This window comes from Pelophylax lessonae, assembly GCF_965119305.1.
Source record: "Pelophylax lessonae genome assembly, chromosome: 5".
NCBI classification, from domain to species: Eukaryota; Metazoa; Chordata; class Amphibia; order Anura; family Ranidae; genus Pelophylax; species Pelophylax lessonae.
In genome coordinates, this window is record NC_138772.1 from 526,346,569 (window position 1) to 526,367,986 (window position 21,418).

A 21,418-nucleotide genomic window follows, 5' to 3' on the forward strand; every position below is an offset into this window, starting at 1 on the left:
TGCCTTCTCTAACAGCTTAGCACACAATCGGTCACCTTCTGACACCTTGACTTGCGATTCCAGAAGCCGTGCCTCTACTTTTTCCCTCTTATGTTCACAATCTCCTTTTCCCTGCATAAGAGCCTTCACCTCATTGGCTAGTTTCTGGGAATGAGACTGTAATTCTGCCACACAGGCTTCTTTCTCCTTTAACTGCTGCTGGAAACGTTGGGCTTCACCTTTCCAACTTTCACAGTCTGCACGTAATTCATCTACCACATTGCTCAAAGTGGTGAGCTCATACACAGTACTCAGTAATTTAGCCTCTCTTTCACTTTTCTCGTTGTCGCTGAGAGACAATGTCGTTTTCAGAGCGACATTCTGTTCCTGCGACTCCTGCAGGTCTATTTTTGTAACTTCCAAACACTGAAGACTTTTTTCCAGCTGATTACGCAACTCCAACATTTCACACATACTTTGCTTCTGCAAAGTCTGAATTTCAATTTCCTTTTCCATGAGGATGGTATCTTTCTCCTTTATAGTGTCTTGACATTTTTGCAACTCGACCAAAAGAAGAGCAGTGGATTCTTCCCACTGTAACACATGAGACTTGAGTAGTTCATTCATTTCCTGCAAGTTTCTATGCTCCATTTTAAGCAATTCCAAGGCTTGTTCCTTTTCTTCCATTTTCCGTTGCAAGGCATCCAACTCAGCCCTGCACACATACTCGGTTTCCTCCAAACCGATGGCCTCCATTGGCTGCTGGCGTCTCTGTTTCCAGCCTGCCATGCTCTCTTGATGAGCCTTTTGTTGAGCTGCAAAGCTCCGTTGTTTCAGCATCTCCCCCATTTTGGGTTTACTTTTCATCTGAGCACACTGCGTCTCCATAGCAGTTTCATCAGTGTTGCTAGGGACAACAACCTTCCTCTTTAGTAGACTCTCTTTAGGCATGGATGGGGCTGGTTCAGACGGTAACATCCCCTCCATCCATAGAATCCGGTCTCTCATTTCATCTATCTTTGCATTTTTCAGGCGTTTGGATCGCCCCATCTTCAATAACTCCACAAATTTTTCACAGTCCAGCAAAAAATTTTCAGACCACTGTCTCTTTAACACATGTAGTTTTTCTCTCTCTTGCAAGATCTCTTTTCCTGCACACACAGTTTGTGCAGTCACTTGCACCAGACACAACAAAGTTCATCAAATAATTTTGAGACCGCTGTCTCTTTAAAACACTTTTTTTTTTTTTTTTTTCTGTCAGGATCTTCTCTCCTGCACACATAGATTGTGCAATCTCATGCACCAGATAAAGTTCATCAAACATTTGCACTTCCTTGCAGGGATCTCTGCTTATGCCCACTGCATACCTCCACCATATGTGAGGGATTAGCTCGGTGGTAGGCGTATGGGTGACCCCTTTGGGGGTGCGTTTTCACAGAGAGATAGCCGAGCAGAGGTTGAAAACAAGACTGATTTATTCATGCAATTTACTTCACATAATTGCAAGCGTCAAAACAGCCAAAATAAAATAAAAGACAAAATAAATCCTTGCCTTACTGTTGGGCCGACACTGCTTATCCTACAGCAGACACTCAAATGTCCATTTGTTTGCTTTTCACACAGCACAAACATTGTCCATTGAACATGTCCCTTTGTTTTCTTTCACACAGCACATGTTCATTTATAACAGGATCCTTTACTCTTCAGATTCTTCACATTGAACACAGTTCATTTAACAGGTCCCTTTACTCTTCACACTCTTCACATGGAACACTTTGTCTTCTCACCTTTGAGACGTCTTCACTCGTGGTTACCCTCCTTAGCTTCACATCGCTGTAGGGGGTCTTCTCCCATGCTCACCAGCTTGTCGGGAGGCACACATCCGACTGTCCCCCTCTCCCAGCCCACACGGCGACAGGAGGCAGCAGTCCTTCTCCCATGCCCACACGGCGTCGGGAGGTACACGTATGTCTGCCTTCCTCTCCCAGCCCACACGGCGACAGGAGGCAGCAAACAATAGGACTTTCTCTGAACAATTTATAGAGCCTTAACTCCCTCATTCTGAACAGGTGAAGGCCTTTCAACTTCCTGCTGGCTAGCTCTGTAGCCAACACCCTAAATTAATTAATGGACTTTCTAAATCAGGTGGAAATGTATCTCCTTCCTGTGACTACATTCCCAGATTTAGCTGACTTCCTGTCACAATATATATATATATATATATATATATATATATATATATATATATATATATATAATATGTATAATAAATGTATACAGTTGGTTTGGGCTGCTCATTCACAAGAATTACATGCTTTCAGCACCTAAGATAATGGTACCGCTTTCAGCACCTAAAATCCAAAAGAATCATACCGCCAGGGAGGTTAAAGAAAAACACAGTCCAGGCAGCGCTGAGAGGCAAAGGAGGGGGGGCGGGCCGGGCCGAGTAGAAGGAAGGAAGAGCGGTTGCTGTCATAGGAAGTCCCGCCTCCTATGATAGACAGCACAGTGATCCAATGCCGGGACGTGGAACGTCTATCATAGGTGCCCGGACTACTGATGACCGCGGCCGCTCGTCCTCGCTTCTCCTCAGTCCGGCCCGCCCCCCTCTGCCTCTCAGCGCACCTTTTTAAAATACAGGTATGTCACCGCTCTCTGCAATGGCGCTGGCGAGGCTGCTGTTACTTTACCCTCAATTGATGGACACTGCGCTGGCGAGGCTGCACTGGGGGACAATGCGCTGGCGAGGCTGCATTGGGGGACCTTCGCTGGCGAGGCTGCATTGGGGGACACTGCGCTGGCGAGGTTGCACTGGGGGACACTGCGCTGGCGAGGCTGCACTGGGGGACACTGCACTGGCGAGGCTGCATTGGGGGACACCGCACTGGCGAGGCTGCATTGGGGGACACTGCGCTGGCGAGGCTGCATTGGGGGACACTGCACTGGGGGACACTGCGCTGGCGAGGCTGCATTGATGGACACTGTGCTGGTGAGACTGCATTGATGAACACTGCGCTGGCGAGGCTGCATTGATGAACACTGCTCTGATGAGGCTGAATGAACCCTGCGCTGATGAGGCTGCATTCACGGGCACTGGTAAGACTTCATTTGATTAAAAAAAAAAAGTTCTGAGTTCAATGCTGTTTATTTCAAATTTAAGCTTTTTTCCTAAAATTTCCCTCCTATATTTGAGGTGCGTGTTATATGCCGGTGCGTGTTACACGTCGATAAATACGGTATATTCAGGGGCATCTCAAAAAATGAGAACATCAAAAAGTTATTTTATTTCAGTAATTCAATTAAAATAAGTGAAACTCATAAATTAAATAGATTCATTGCACACAGAGTGATACATTTCAAGCATTTCTTTCTTTTAATTTTGATGATTATGGCTAGTGACACCCCAAAATTCAGTATTTCAGAAAATTGTTGGGTCTGATGTCTCTCATCTACCTCTTGACAATACCCCACAGACTCTCTATGGGGTTTAGGTCAGGCGAGTTTGCTGGCCAATCAAGCACAGTTATACCGTGATCATTAAACCACGTATTGGTAGTTTTGGCAGTGTGGGCAGCTGGCAAGTCCTGCTGGAAAATGAAATGAGCATCTCCATGAAGGACTGGCCTAAGAAGTAATGACAAGTGAGAGTGGTAGAAGTAGTGAGAGTGTTCTCTGATTACTGTTCAGCTTTCATGGAGTATCCCATAGCTCTCTATGCCCTATCCAAGTTACTCAGCAATACATTTCAAAAAAGAAGCAACCTCTCCTAGAATTTTCATTGAGCCAGGCTATGTTCACACATGTGCAGTGCAAATTTCACTGCGAATTTCCAAAGCAGCTGGTCAGAGGTTCAGCTGCGATTTCAGATATGGTACAGATACAAATTTTAAGAAGTGGGCAACCACCGGCGCCTTTAAAAATAGCTGGTTGTTAAGGAGCGAGCCGGGAAGCCAATAACTTATCAGCTGTCAGTGGCCTTCCCTGCTGACAGCTGAAATGTACACAAAAGAATGCCTGCAATGAAAAATGCAGAAAAAGAAAAATCATGGGGGTGCCCCCCCAATGCCAAAAAAAAACAAAAAAAAAAACCGGTATGGTTCCCCCCAAAATCCATACCAGACCCTTATCCGAGCATGCAGCCTGGCAGGCCAGGAAAGGGAGGGGGGGAGGGGAAACGAGTGAGGCTACATGCCCTCAACATGGGGGGTGCTTTGGGTAGGGGAGCTCCCCCGCAAAGCACCTTGTCCCCATGTTAATCACCAGGTGACATCCACAGGAGGCCCCAACGCTTTGTTATTTAAGAGCTGTCAGATGGCGGACCTGTCAGACAGCGGGGGCCTTCGTCGGGTGCAGATCTTTTTTTTTGCGGGTCAGTTTTTTTTGACACTTTGTTTGGTGAATGAGTAGGAGTACAATATACCTCATACTCATTCACAAAGGGGGAGCTGGGATCTGAGGGCTCCCTTGACAAAGAGGGTCTCCAGATTCCGATAAGCCCCTCCCCTGCTTACCCCCACAACCACCAGCCAGGGTTGTGGGGAAGAGGTCCTTGTCCCCATTAACATGGGGACAAGTTTCTTGGGGGCATGTGGCCTCGCCCGTCTCCCCCCCCCCTTTCCTGGCCTACCAGGCTGTATGCTCGGATAAGGGTCTGGTATGGATTTTGGGGGGGACCTCAGTGCCATTTTTTTTTTTGCCATGGAGTTTTCCTCAAAATCCATATCAGACCTAAGGTCTTTTTTGGCCCACGCTGTTTTTTTTCTCTCAATTCATGTTCAAAACTGATGACATGTGTGATGCATAAGCGTTCCCATAGGAGGAAATGAGCCTGGAATGTGCATCTGAACCACACTGCAGTGCTCAGAAAACACACAGGACTCAATTTAACATTGTAACATTTTTAAATTAACTTTCTATCATTTAAATGACGTATTATATACAGTAAAACCTTGGATTGAGAGTAACTTGGTTTGAGAGAGTTTTGCAAGACAAGCAAAATTTTTAAATAAATTTTGACTTAATAAACAAGCGATGTCTTGATATAGAAGTAGCGTCGGGTCACAACTGAGTAGAAAAGAGAAGAGAGGCGCCTCTAAGTGTAGCAATATGGTTACATTTAATGAAGGTACAACATTTAGCAACTTGCATGGTTGATGAATAAAACAGGCACATCTAAGTATGCAGGCATCTGGGGTAAAGCTGTCCACATAGACCATCCTCCTCACCGCCATCAACATCATCCCTTCCACACTGCGCTCCATGAGTGCTTCAAGCCTCGCTTTCACATTGCTCCACTGCAGGGTAGTATTCCCGGTCAAGACTGTAGACTACCGGTGGTGAGAGCCAGCGGTGCGAAGGATGTTCTATGTGGACAGCTTTACCCTGCATACTTAGATGTGCCTGTTTTAATCATCAACCATGTGAGTTGCTAAATGTTGTACCTTCATTAAATGTAACCATATTGCTACACTTAGAGGCGCCTCTCTTCTCTTTTATACTCTGTAGCTCCTGCTGGGTTTTGCTTCTAATCCCCTTGTGGAGGCGCCATTTGCAGATGGACATTTTATGGTTACACAACCTATCACATTGCTGTATTCTTTGTATATAGACTATAAACTGAAGGACTTATGAATAAATGGTTGTGGAACGATTCATCTGAATCTCCATTATTTCTTATGGGGAAATTTGCTTCAACGCCCTCCGTAGAAGTCCTTGATGACGAAACGCGTAAGGGCGTGAGTACGCGGTCACCTTGGTTACGCCCGACGTGACGCTGAAGTCTCCGGCCTGCTGAGGTACCGAGCGGTCGCACATTAGAGAGCAGCGTAGGACTAATGGCAATTAATATTTTGTGTCAACGCCTGATGTTATCTGCAATATTGTGAGTAGCATTCTGATGGGAACGGGGTACTTTTATTGTGTGATCTTTAATAAATTGTACAGAATTACGCTATGATTCCCCGCTCTTTTGCTTTTACTTCCATGGTATTGCTGGCGTGAGTGATTTGCATTTGGAGACACAGATCCATTGGAGATAAGTTGCAGCTGTGCCCTTTCGCTCTGGTGGAATATTCACTTGGTTCATACAGGCGCATACTGATCAGCCTTTTGGTGAGTGTCCATTCTGACGGGGGTGGCACTGTTTGATGGTGGAGGCGCACTGGTGTATGGAAGAATCCTATATTTCCACTATATAGTCTAAGGACTTTGCACTTTTTCGTTGGACTCCAATGTGCATGAAAATTCAGCTGTTGTAAATTGGTCTTTTTGTTCATTTCATTCATTTGTTGCATGCTGCACTTATTCTGTGATCACCATTTATTTATTTATCACTCAATTTGATCATTGCATTTATTTATATATATCATGTATTTATGTTTATGATATATTAGCGCTGCTCGTCTCACTGCATTCTTCATCAAATTGAATCGGTTACACCCATTATACATGGGGAAATTTGCTTTGATATAAGAGTGCTTTGGATTACAAGCATGTTTCCGGAACAAATTATGCTCGCAATCCAAAGTTTTACTGTAAATATTTCATTTCTTTTGGTTATTTATTTTTATATTTATTTTATAATTTTTTTTTATAGTTCATTTTCTATCATTTAAATTATTTGCTGCTTTCAGACTACAGCATGCAGTATGTTTAAAAGCACATCAATAGTATATCTATTTCCTTTTCAAATATTTTACGCATAGTTAATACATCACAAAGGATTCCCTCAAGTACTCTAGGTCAGGTTTTCAGCTCCTTTTATCTGATAGAAGCCTGGTAAGGCATGAGTCACAGTTGTGATGACTCAGATCTGATTCACTTAAAGCAGACTTTATGCTAAAATTCAAGGTCCGTTCATGTGCATGTCCTGATCCCCTGCTGTCAAAATGCTGCTTTAGGGCTCCTTCACAACAGTAGCCATGTTTAATGGGAAGGGAGCAGTGCTGATGTGTCATAAATGATGGATTGTGCTGATTTGTTTTTTCATTATTTGTTTTTTTCTTTTTTTTTTCCAGCCTTTTTAAGAGCCGTTTCACACTGGGGCGACTTGTTAGGCGACCTGGTCGCCTGACAAGTCGCCGTGGGTCGCCTGCCATAGATTAGCACAGGACCCGTTATAATAGGAGCGACACAAGTCAGTCCGACTTAGAAGAAGGGTCCTGAGCTACTTTGGGGCGACCTGGAGGCGACCTGCATTGACTTCAATGATATGAAGTACGTGCATGCCGCTCCGAGGTCGCGGAGCGAGCTGCGCACCGCGACTTCACAGGTCGCCCGGCAAAGTCGGGTCGCGCCTATGTGAACCGGCTCTAAATGTCCCAAAGTGAAATTCCATGCATCTTTATTCAACGCAGCAGGTTGCAATGTAGTGTACTGCACAATACCTTGCTCTGATAAAAAAAAGTTGTGTCGGTCCTACTGTCAGTGCAGCGCACAGCACTGGTGTGAACTGAACCCACAAGACTCTAGGCATATTGTCTATACAGAAATGTGCAGTTCTCAATAAATGCAAAAAAAACCACCAACATGCAAATTAAAAAAAAATAACGGTATATGAAAATAAATATGAATATATATATACATATATATATATTAAAATAAAAAGAGTCCGCGTAACTTTTCTCAAAGTCCACACAAAAACAAAAAAAAGTGTGCGTCCCACTCCAGTGAGCCAACCTCCACCATAAATAATTCACATGAGGCTTACCGGAAACCACATGACCTTCAAATTAAAGAAAGGTCACGTATGGCGTGTTTATACGCAGATCCACCCCAATGGTACACTTTGAAGAGCACCAAACAGTTATAGGCTGGACTAGGGTTGCCATCTCGTCCCTTTAAACCCAAACACAAATCAATTAAAATAGGTTCTGAGGCTAATTTAATGCAGATAAAGTACCAAGTGAGTTTAATTACCATCTTAATCAGCCACAGAACCTGTGTAATTAATATTACATAGTTACTGAGGCTGAAAAAAGACATCAATCCATCCAGCTCAACCTATGATGTGTGTGTGTGTTTGTTGTTAACCGTACATTGTATACCCCTGTATGTTGTGGTCTTTAAGGTGCCCATCTAATAGTTTTTTGATTAGACACAGCGGGAGGCAGACTGCGGGAGGAGTGGGCTCGATCGCTGCCAGCCTCCTGTGATCTTCGGCAATACTGACAGGAGAGCCGTCTGGTATGTAAACAATGCAAGACGGCTCTCCTGTCAGCAGTCCATCCAGTTCGACCTATGATGAGTGTGGGTGTGTTTATGTCAATAGTACATCGTATACCCCTGTATGTTGTGGTCGATAAGGTGCCCATCTAAAAGTTCTTTGAAACTATCGATGCTCCCTGCTGACATCACTGCTTGTGGAAGAGAATTCCACATCCTTACCGCTCTGACGGTATAGAACCCTTTACGCAGTTTAACCACTTGCCGGGTCGGCTGTGCATAATCATGTAGATCTACGTGATTATGTGCATGCGGTTTTGGGGGACACAGCAGGAGGCAGACCATGGGAGGAGCGGGCTCGAACGCCGCCGGCCTCCCGTGATCTTGAGCAATACTGACAGGAGAGCTGTTTGGTATGTAAACAATGCAAGACGGCTCTCCTGTCAGCAGTCCATCCAGTTCGACCTATGATGAGTGTGGGTGTGTTTATGTCAATAGTACATCGTATACCCCTGTATGTTGTGGTCGATAAGGTGCCCATCTAAAAGTTCTTTGAAACTATCGATGCTCCCTGCTGACATCACTGCTTGTGGAAGAGAATTCCACATCCTTACCGCTCTGACGGTATAGAACCCTTTACGCAGTTTAACCACTTGCCGGGTCGGCTGTGCATAATCATGTAGATCTACGTGATTATGTGCATGCGGTTTTGGGGGACACAGCAGGAGGCAGACCATGGGAGGAGCGGGCTCGAACGCCGCCGGCCTCCCGTGATCTTGAGCAATACTGACAGGAGAGCTGTTTGGTATGTAAACAATGCAAGACGGCTCTCCTGTATGAGAGAGGCAGGGAAAGATCGTGTGATTCAGCTAAACTGAATCACCAATCTCTCTCTGCCTCTGTTCAATCTATCCCCAAAACAATTAGAAAGCACATATTGGGAGCACACTTAACCCTTTGATCACCCCCATTGTAAACCCCTTCCCTGCTAATGTCATTATTACAGTAACCGTGCATATTTTTAGCACTGATTACTGTAGTAATGTCACCGGTCCCCCCAAAAGTGTTAAAAATGCCAGTTAGGGTTCCGATGCTGCCTGCCGCAATGTCGCAGCCATGCTAAAAATCACAGATCGCCGCCATTACTAGTAAAAATATAAAAATAAATAAAAATGACATAAATATTTCCCCTAATTTGTAGATGCGATAACTATTGCGTAAGCCAATTATTGTATGCTTTTTGGGATTTTTTTTTTTTACCAATAGTATGTAGCAGAATACAAATTGGCCTAAACTGATAAAAATTTTTATTTTTTACGTTTTTTTATTGGGAATGTTTTATAGCAGAAAGTAGAAAATACTGTTGTTTTTTCAAAATTGACGCTATTTTTTTGTTTATAGCGCAAAAACAAAAAACCGCAGAGGTAATCAAATACCACCAAAAGAAAGCTCTATTTGAGGGAAAAAAAGGACATCAATTTGTATTTAGGTAAGGCGTCGCACGACCGCGCAATTGTCAGTTAAAGCAATGCAGTGCCGAATCCCAAAAAAATGGCCTGGTCATAAAGGGGGTAAAATCTTCCAGAGCTGAAGTGGTTATGGTTAAACCGCTTTTCTTCCAATTTTAGCGAATGGCCTCCCTTTTGCTGAATAGTTTGTTCCTTATGCTAGGGTCGCCAGTACAGTATTTGTACATTGATATCATATCCCCCCTCAATCGTCTCTTCTCCAGAGAGAATAAAGCCCCGTACACACGTACCGATTGTCGGCCGTAAATATTCGGCCGACGACCGATCGGCCGATTGTAGGCTTGTTAGTATGATGCTTCCGACAGCCGACAGCGCATTTTCGGCTGAACAGAATCTGTCGTGCAGGCATTAAAATTTTTGTTGGTCAACACCAGAACGGCCGATTGTTCGCCAGTCAGTACAGATTTCGGCCGACAGACAGCAGATTAGCAAGACTGGGCATGCTCAGAAAAGAAAAAACACACGGAAAGTTAACCATCACATGACATCACTTCTGCAGTCGGCTGTTGTTGGCCGACAAAATTCGTGTGCAGTCTTTTGCAGTTTTCAACGGACACGACAGCCCTGGACAAAAGACGGCCGATCGTTCGGCCGACGATCGCTACGTGTGTACGGGGCTTAAGTTCAATGCTTGTAGTCTTTCCTCATAGCTGAGATCCTCCATTCCCCAAATTATCTTTGTTGCCCTTCCCTGGATTTTCTCCAGTTCCAGCACATCCTTCCTGAGGACTGGAGCCCATATGTGTTCGGTTTTAAAGGGATGAGGTGGCAACCCTAGGCTGGACCCTGGATCTCTTTAAAATTTTCAGTTGCAAAAATATAAGGACCAAGATAAACTCCAAAAGCCACCAAACAGGACACCGCCTGTTTGTTTTGGGCTCTCCCCAACATCCCATAAAATTACACTCAAAGTGAAAAAAGAAGAAGGAGACCCATGTTCCACATAGTGTAAATCTTCCAAGAACTCTTTATTATGTAATAAAAATGCACTCTAAGGTTTCGATTTCAGTTGGAATGTGGATTCCTAGCAGATTACGTCCCCCTATGTCCTACACTTTCATTCTCATTATCAATATGGGACAGACATAGGGGAGAAAGGAAAATCTTTGCTTCATACGCAATGGGGTATCATCCATGTGTGCAGGGTGTTCACTGTAGAGGCGTAACTAGAACCTTCAGGGCCACTGTGCAAGAAACCATGAAGAGCCCCCCCCCGGACCCCTGGCCGGGGCCCTTCCCTTCAAGCCTGGGGCTCTTCCCACTGATCCTGGGGCCCTTTACTCTCATTGCGGGGCCCTTTATTATGGTCTCGCAGTGGGATCCTTTCACAAGTTCTGCAGTGGGCTCCCTTCCTGCCATCTTGGTGCCTCCCCACGGTGGTGGAATGCCAGGGCCCGGTTGCAAGTGTGACCTTTGCGATCCTGGAAGTTCACCCACTGGAGTCAGTAGTTTTTATTTTTTGGTATTTTAATTGTATTATTCTTTATAATTTTATTTTATTTTTTTACAATGTCACTGACTATGACTCTGTCCATTCAGAAAAGGAAGGAGTTGGTAAATTACATATTTACTGACCCCTTCCTGGTTCTCTATTGTGACACATCCCCTGCAGCAGGAAGCAGGAGAGGGGAGGGAGCACAGGGGGGGGGGGGGGAGCACACAGGGGCCCAGAGACAGCAGAACACAAGTGCAAAGGGTAGGAGGAGTGGCGGGGGCAGCATACGGAGGAACCAATCTCCTCCATTTTCCTCCTGCAGCTACAGGAGGAAAAAGGAGGACAGTGATTTCTCCACATGCTGCCCCCGCCGCCTCTCCTATCCAGGTGTACAGGGGAGCTGCACAGGCCTCATGGAGCATGGGGCCCGGTTGCAATTGCAACCCCTGCAATTCCTGTAGTTACGCCCCTGGTTCACTGCACATGGGCCCCTGGGGGGGGGCCCACTGTGACCCACCCTGCACACATGGATGGTCCCCGCTGTCCCTCCTGCCACACCGATCCCCAGCTGTTTCCTTTGTACTCCTCTGCCCCCCCCTGCTCCTCTGGCCGCTCTCCGGTCCCCCTATCCTCCTCATCCCCTCCCGCCGGCTGTGGGGGGATCTGTCAGGATGGAGAGCAGAGGAAGGGGCCGCTAAACATGTAATTTACCAACCCCTACCTTTTCTCAAGTTGATACAGTGAGCGTTCGCTACCAATTGCCCCTGCGTCCTGTGATAACTGAGCAGAGTAACCATGTTTACTCTGCTTCAGTTTAGCCTCTGTCTCCTGTCCATTCATTTTGAATGCTGAGGCTGCTGAGAAAGGGACTGTGGAATCTCTGTCCTCAGTCTCTTTCTCTGTCTCAAAGGGGAGATGTCAGGGGTCTGTTTAGACCTCTGATATCTCATCAAGGCCCACCAACAGGGCTGATAAAAAAAATTGCAATAATAAAAAAAAAATATCTGAAATTGTAAAAAAAAAAAAAAAATAGAATAAAAACTACTTCCTCACTACTACTTACTACTCCCCCCAAAAAGCATTGTGAAAAAAATGAAAAACAAATTAAATTGTAAAAAAAATAAATACATAAAATAAAAATACTGACATCATCCACTGCTTTACTGACACTGTACACTGCCCTACTGACACCTGCACATACTACCCACCTCCATACACTCCACACTCCTCTCCTGCACATGCTATCCACCTCCATACACTTCATACTCCTCTCCTGCACATACTACTCACCACCATACACTCCACACTCCTCCCCTGTACATACTGCCCACCTCCATACACTCTGCACTGTACATTCCCATTTTTAACATTACTGCATTCTCAGACTATTAAACACACCTCTTTAACCACTTAAGCCCCGGAAGATTTTACCCCCTTCCTGACCAGGAGGTATTTTGCGATTCGGCACTGCGTGACTTTAACGGACAATTGCGCGGTCGTGCGACGCTGTACCTAAACGAATTTGACGTCCTTTTTTTCCCACAAACAGAGCTTTCTTTTGGTGGTATTTGATCACCTGTGCGATTTTTTGATCACGCGCTATAAACAAAAAAAGAGCGTCAATTTTGCAAAAATAACAATATTTTTCACATTTTTTTATATGAAATTCCCCCCCAAAAAAAAGTAAAAATCTAAATTTTTTTAAATTTTCCACCAATTTGTTTTATGCTACATATGTTTGGTAAAAAAAATTGCAAAAAGCGTATTTTGATTGGTTTGCGCAAAAGTTATCGCGTTTACTAACAAAGGGAAAGATTTTTGTCATTTTTGTTGTTTTTTTTTTAAACGCGTAATGGCGGCGATCTTCGATTTTTTTTGCGGTACTGCGACATTGGGGCGGACAGATCGGACCCTTGACTGACATTTGTGACACTTTTGGGGTTACCAGTGACATTTCTACAGTAATCAGTGCTATACATATGCACTGTTACTGTATAAATACACTGGTTGTGAAGGGGTTAACTTTATTTGGGAGGGAGGGGCTGTGTGTATCCCTAGGGGCGTGCTTTCTACTGTGATTGGCTGTGGCTTGAGCTGTAAGGACACTGATCAACGGATCTACATACTAGATCCGTTTGATCAGTGTCTTTACAGCGAGGAGAATGACAGGTGGCTTGTTTACACAAGCTGTCTGACATTCTCCCTCTCCCCCGCCGATCGCCGAGTGACCGGCGGACATCGGGTCCGCTGGTCACACGCGCGGGGGGGGTCCGTGACCACGCGGGAGCGCGCCTCCGGGGGCGCGCGCTCGCTCCCTAGACCCTCACAAGCTAGTGACGTAGCCCTACGTCACTTTGCCTGTGAGGGGCTGACTGCCGACGTAGATCGGCGTTAGGCAGTCGGCAAGTGGTTAAGCCAAGCCCAATATTTAGCGCAATTTAAGCCATGCCCACATTTTGCCACGGCATGTGCCACATTTTTTTTTTATCAATACCTGGGGCCCACTTTATCTTGCACACAGGCCCACTCATTTCATGATACTTCTCTGCTCATACACCTTTATCTTCTTTGCTTAATAAGAGTAAATAAGAGTTAACACCGGGTTTGTCCTCACAACTTTTTCAATGATGGGAAAGCAATGGATTATTACTTATACAAAACTTTTTATCTGGAGATGAATTATACTCGCTAGATTATTATAATTCTATATTACAACTGCCTTCCTCAGAGTTGTTCAGATATCACCAAATCACTTCATATGTAAAAAACTTAGCAAAATTGATCGCCCTCTATCGTTGTCTCTCTTTGAAAATTCTTTTAACGCTAGGACTCCAATAGAAGGTTGTATATCTATTATATATAGCTATCTGACTGACCTTACACGGAAACTCCTCGATATGGAACACTGGGAAAAAAGATCTTGACATTTCTTGGGAACTTTAAGATTGGTGTAATATTATCAATAATCTTTCTAAAATATCCATCAATGCAACCTTGGTGGAATCTAATTATAAGACACCATTGTGATAGTATATGGTTCCCCCAAGGATTGCCAAAATGAGTCAACAAGCTCTCTCTAGATGTTTTAGAAACTGTGGTCAGGAAGGAACTATGGTACATACTTGGTGGCGATGTCCCAAAATACGCAGATTTTGGATTAAAAAGTGTTTGATTTTATCCATTTAATTATGGATGTAAATCTTATTAGATCCCCAGAAATTGCTCTTTTTTTAGAAATTTGATAAAGGTCTCTCTAAACATACCAAACGCTTAATTTCCTATATAATCCTGGCCGCTAGAATAGCTATTGCACATTGTTGGAACCAGTCAGTAGTGACATTTGACTTTGTCAAACAAAAACTGAATTGGATCACGATCAATGATAAGATGACTTGCACTTTACATAACCAAACTAAATTTAATAATACTTGGCAACCTTGGATACAATTTATATCTATTGATATTTATAATCTTTGTAGACAAAATCTTGACTGGCTTTTTCCTAGCCCTTCCCCTCTTTTATTTAGTTATTTATTTATTTATTTTTAATTTTTTTTCTTTTTTTGACCAGACTTTGAAAAATATCATCATCTGAACAAACCTTGGTTTTGTATGACGATCTTCTTACAATTTTACCCAAAAAGATATTAGCTCAATTGTTTATTTTTTTTATTATCACTATTATATTTGCATTGGTCTTTTTGACAATGGTTATATCCTTACAATTAATAGGGGTATTACTCATCTTCTGTCATATTAATGAGTATTTTATCTTTATTTGTTATATATCTTAGATATGTTAAACTTTTTTTTTTTTTAATAATAAGTCAGCTATTTACATATCTGTTGTAATTTATATTTCTTTGTCCTATGACGAGAAAACCAATAAAAGATTAATACCACAAAAAATAAATAAAATAAAAATGCATTCACATGGGTAAAAAATATAACAGTGCTGTGAACTGAATAGTAAATAGGGACACTTGTGGATGACGTCACGTAACGTAGGGTAGCTCCGACCTGACACGTTTCATCAGAGATGACGTTTTCAAAGGACAATTTGAATTTTTTTGTGGTGTAGGTTGGCTCACTGAATTGGGACGCACACACTTTTTGTCTTTGTGTGGACTTTGAGAAAAGTTACGCAGACTCTCTTTGTTTGCATTCACTGTTCTTTTGTGTTATTTTCCATGTTGGTGTTTTTGCATTTATTGGGTGCAGCACATTTCTGTTTATTTATTTATATTATGTTTATATATTATGTTTATTTATATTTATATTATTTATATTATGCTATGGGTAATGTTGCCTAGTGTGTTTGTATTTGTTTCTTGAAATATTTTTTTGATTGCCAGAAGCTGTTTCTTATTTTATGTTTTCAAATTGTCTATATGTTGGGACTGCATTGGGCAAGGCTGCCTAGTACACCCCAGAGCATATAGTGTGAATAGGACCTTATAGAAAAAAAAAACTTTGGGAGAAAATAAAAAAAAGTCTTACCTTACTCCTGGGATTACAGTGAGCTTACCTAGGCAAGGGGATGTCAGTGGGTATTCTTGTGAAAGTTGGGCATCCCAAATCCTGCCACATGTTCCTGTACAGTTCAGTAGTGTCCTCTTGTGAGAATTGGGAACCTGGACTTCCCAAGATCCCTCTGTGAGGTCCAGTGATGTCCACAGCAGGAAGTGGCCGGGACCAGGAGTAAGGTGAGAATTTTTAATACATTTTCTTTCCGCGTTTTTTTTTTCTGCAATGCAGTGTTTTATGAAGAAGGGATGGGGCAGCCACATACGTGGTCCTTGCATTTTAATGCAAGGTCCGCTTTAAATAGGATCATTGTCCACATTTTTTTTCAAAAACCTTTGTCCTGCCTCCTTTTTAATATGTATCTAGAGCAAAAAAATGACTCAATTCCCCCATCCACACATTTGATGTGGATATGGGAATCCTCCCTAGTTAGCGACTGTATTCTGACCGCAGGGCCCCCCGCTCTCAGAATATACTGATCAGAGCTGCTGGCTATGGCCTGCAGCACTGATCATATGGCAAAAATCCAGCAGGGCGGTTGTACAGAAGTCAATCAGTAGATCGACTTTTCTACAACCTCCCTGCCCATACAGGAATCGAAATTTGGCCGGTCCCTGCTGAACACACCTGGCTAAATTAAAATTGTGATTTTCCCAAATGGTTTTGGTCTTATTTATAGCTAGCCCTATGTGTTTTCTTTTGAATATTTGTATGACATTTCAGAAAAATAATTTGTCAGAGCACACAACAACTCCATCATTGATTTGACAAATTTTGAGCATAACCTCTTAAAAATTTAGTTGGACTGCCATGCCAGTGTTTCGAATTGTAATATTCAATTTGGATAAAGTCTGCTAGTGATATAATGTTTAATTATGCCGTGACCCTATTCTGCCTCTTTCTAAGCAGGATGGATTTGCTGGAAGACAACCAGAGTTATTCCAAAGCAGTTGTAATGGTTATAACAATGCAAAAGCAAAGCAAGAAGAGGACAGAAAAGTGAAGGATATGGAGCAAAGAGTGGTTGAAGAATCATGATTCATTTTCCTACATAGACCTAATATGCAAATGAAAGGATCATCCCCTCTGCTGAAATCCCCCCTCTCTTGCCCCCCATCCCCCAAATCCCCCCAGCTCAAACCCCCCCCCCCAAAAAAAAAATGCCCCCCCCCTCCCAGCACAAATCCTCTACCCCTTACATTTCCCCTAGTATTACACATCTCCCACCCACTTCAAATCCCCCCTGCCAGCACAAATTCCCCCCAAATTCTCGTTCCTAGCACAAATCTTCTTCCCCCCTCCCAACACAAATCCTCCTAAATCACCATTATTACCACCCCCCCCCAAATTCCCCTCCTAAAACAATACTTACCCCTTGCTGCCCCACAAATGCCCACTTCCAACACAAATCCCCTCCCCCTTAATCTCTTTGTGGTGCCCCTCCTTCTTCACATGATACCACAGTGCCCAGGGTAGCCGTCCCTTCTGCCCACCCCTTGTCCCGGCCTTGCTTCTAGGTGTAGGGGATCATGGGTCTCTCTCCCCGGCCTTGCCCAATGCAGTGCTGGGTGAGTGGCCAATCTTCAGTTTGAATGTTGCAGGGAGGACCTTAAAAAAAGTGTAGGTTCCATTCCAGGGAAAATCTTGTTCAGCTATATTTGGGTATCCAGAGCGCAAAGCAAGCAGCATGGGAATCAAATGGATGGAAAGTACATACTATGTGCTTACTAGCCAATAAATCTCTTAAAGCCTTTGCCCCCTCCCCCTTCCCCTGCAGCTAAAATCTTCTGGTGCTGCGGGCGTTAACACTATTCCCGGACCTGTCACAGGCACTCCTCAACTACAGCAACTATGCCCTCCCTTTCTGCTCTCCTCATCCATTCATAAATGCCATACTATAGCTTCCATCTATGAAAAGGGATGAATGGAGGAGGACCTTTCTTTTATCTGCCTGTCCTCCAATCATAAAGCAATTTTCTTTAACTGCTTAACTTACATATATGGTGACAAGGCGGCTCTGCTAGGCAGGATCACGTATCTTATACAGTGTATATATATGCACTTGGGTGACTAGGGTGGTGCCAAGCCAAAAACTGATCTTTAAATATAAAGGACAAAAATTTAATTCAGCAAGTGTGCTTTTAAAATAAAATCACAGTAAGGATCTAAATGTAACCTGTCATCGGCATCTTACAATCACCTGTACAGAAAGGCTGCAGTAGGAGACGAGGGTTCTTTACTGTTAGGGCTACAAGATTGTGGAATTGTCTACCACAAGAGGTGGTTTCTGCGGGAAGTATGGTGGCTCTTAGACTTACATCTCAAGGATCATGACATTAAGGGCTATGTGAGATGATTACAGCCACACACACACCTACACAGGTTGGATGGACTATTGTCTTTATTCAACCTCACCTACTATGTAACTATGTAACTATGAGAGAAAGAAGCAGCACAGGAAGCCAAGGAGCATGCTGATAGAAAAAAAAAAAAAATCAGAGTGACAGAGAGAAGAGCTCATTCTCCTTTCACTGTCCAGTCACAGGCTGGAGGCAGGTCCATGATAGCCAGGGCTCAGAGGAAGTGGGTGGAATTAGCCTGGCCATTAGACTGAGGATTAAATAGCCTGATCTCAATAGTGGTGTTCATTTGTTTAACCCATGATTAAGACAAATGACTGGGCCAAAAACGTTTTAAAGACTGTCTAGGGACACCCAATCAGAATGTCAAGGCGCACTAAATAAATGAAAATAAAAAAAGAACATAAAAAATATTAACCACTTGCCTACCGCCGCAAGTATGTAACATATACTGCGGAGCTCAGCCCTCTGCTGGCAAAGTGACGTACGGGTACGTCACTAGCTTGTGAGCCAATAGGGGGCGAGCGCGCACCGCCGGAGGCGCGCTTCCGCCCCCGCTCATTCACGGACACCCCTGCGCGAGTGACCGGTGGACCCGATGGCCGCCGGTCACTCGCGATCGTCAGTTACAGAGGGAGAAAGGCAGGCGGCTAATGTAAACAAAGCCGCCTGTCATTCTTCCCTGTGTAACAGCAGAGATCATACGGTCCTGCTATGTAGGATCGTAGATCTCTGCTGTTACATGTAAAGCCACATCCCTGCACAGTAAGAAGCACACCCCTAGGGACACACTTAACCCCTCCTTCCCCAATAAAGTTAACCCCTTCCCTGCCAGTGTAATTTTTACAGTAATAGTGCATATGTATGGCACTGATTACTGTAGTAATGTCACTGGTACCCTCAAAAGTGTCAAAAATGTCAGTCAAGGGTCCGATCTGTCCGCCGCAATGTCGCAGTCCCGCAAAAAAAATCGCAGATCCCCGCCATTACTCGTTAAAAGAAAAAACAACAAAAATCTTTCCCTTAGTAAACGCAATAACTTCTGCGCAAACCAATCAAAATACGCTTATTGCAATTTTTTTTACCAAACATATGTAGCAGAAAACAAATTGGCCAAAAATTTTAAAAAATTTTGATTTTTACATTTTTTTGGGGGGGAATTTCATATGAAAAATGTGAAAAATATTATTTATGCAAAATTGTCGCTTCTTTTTGTTTATAGCGCATGATCAAAAAATCGCAGAGGTGATCAAATACCACCAAAAGAAAGCTCTGTTTGTGGGAAAAAAAAGGACGTCAAATTAGATTAGGTACAGCGTCGCACGACCGCGCAATTGTCCGTTAAAGTCACGCAGTGCCGAATCGCAAAATAGGGCCTGGTCAGGAAGGGGGTAAAATCTTCCGGGGCTTAAGTGGTTAAAGGATGATAAAGAATAATGACTATAAGAGATGGGAAGGAGAAAAATTTAGAAAAAGGGCACACATGACAAGCAAAAACCGTTATAACATAGCAACAACGTATCTGTCATCCCCAAGCATCTAACCCCCCCCCCCCTTATAGGCAAGATATACACAGACTAGAACCTAAAAGCTATATATAGGAACATTGGGAATAGTGAGAAGAGACACCATTATTCATAATAGTGTGTAACATCCCACTCAAAGTTCAACCCCCTTGAGTAAACTTTTCAGGAGTTTGAATATCCAAAAATCTGTATTATCTTTTATTATTTTTTATGTTTATTTTTATTTATATAGTGGACCTTGACATTCTAATTGGGTGTTCCTAGACAGTCTTTAAAAAGTTTTTGGATGTTGTCACGGAGGGCCCAGTCATTTGTCTTAATCATGGGTTAAACAAATGAACATCACTATTGAGATCAGGCTATTTAGTTCTTGACTATGATGATATGTGTGTTAGATGGGAAGGGGGTGTTTGGGCACATATGTCGGCATTAATTATATACAGTAGTTTATATTGTGTAGCACCCTTATCAGCAGGGCCATGATTTTCAGCTGGGCTGTCATGGTTCCCAGGTGTGGCTGTTGAGACTGGGGAGTCTCCCCACTGTGCTCAATGAGAGGGCTCTCATTGGGCAGTGGAGGAAACCCAGCCAATGGCTCACCCAGGCTTGTATCCACCCCAGAAAAGCAGATTCTGCTGCACAGCATTCTGGGAGGGGGTATAAGTTTGAGGGGAGCACATGACGCAGCATCTTTGGCGGGAAGCAGAGTCCCAGGAGGGAGAGTACGGCCGTCTCTCCTCCTGTCAAGAGGAATCGGGTGTCCCAGGCGGCTTGCCTGAGGGGACAGAGGGCTGAGCTGTAGAGAGGATCCGGTGCAGAGGACCAGCGGAGCTGAGAGGGGTCGAGTTTCAGGAACTAATTCCCAGTCGTGAGTACTGCAAACTGCCCCTTGGGGTCTGCCTAGTGAGAGGCGACCACTCCGAAGAAGGTCAGAGGGATTCGGGAGCTAGCTAGCCGGTGCAGGAGCAAAGTAAAGGGGGTGCCAGTGTTAACCCTGAAGAGTAAAGGAGGTTCCAGCGGTTGGGCCCTGAAGTATTCAGTGTACAGTGTGCAGTGTACAGTGTTGAGAGTTGCAGCAGCAGTAGTGTTAAAAAGGCTACCTCAGTCAGGAAGGACTGGAGGGAGCAGTGTCATCTCACTTTTGTTAGATACTATATATATCTAAACCGCTGGCAACAAAAGTGAGTACACCTCCAAGTGAAAATGTCCAAATTGGGCCCAATTAGCCATTTTCCCTCCACAGTGTCATGTGACTCGTTGGTGTCACAAGGTCTCAGGTGTGAATGGGGAGCAGGTGGTAAATTTGGTGTTATCGCTCTCACTCTCTCATACTGGTCACTGAAATATCAACATGGCACCTCATGGCAAAGAGCTCTCTGAGGATCTGAAAAAAGAATTGCTGCTCTACATAAAGATGGCCTAGGCTATAAGAAGTTTGCCAAGACCATGAAGCTGAGCTGCAGCACGGTGGCCAAGATCATACAGCGGTTTAACAGGACAGGTTCCACTCAGAGCAGAACTCAAAGAAGTTGAGTGCATGTGCTCAGCGTCATATCCAGAGGTTGTCTTTGGGAAATAGACGTATGAGCAAATTTACACTGTTATACAAGCTGTACACTCACTACTTTACATTGTAGCAAAGTGTCATTTCTTCAGTGTTGTCACATGAAAAGATATAATAAAATATTTACAAAAATGTGAGGGGTGTACTCAATTTTGTGGGATACTGTGTATATATATATATATATATATATATATATATATATATATATATATATGTGTGTGTATGCTTTTATAGTATATATATATATATATATATATATATATATATTTTTTTTTTTTTTTTGATTTTTCTATAATGAGGAGGTCTTTTCTATGCCCACATATTTATACCCATTC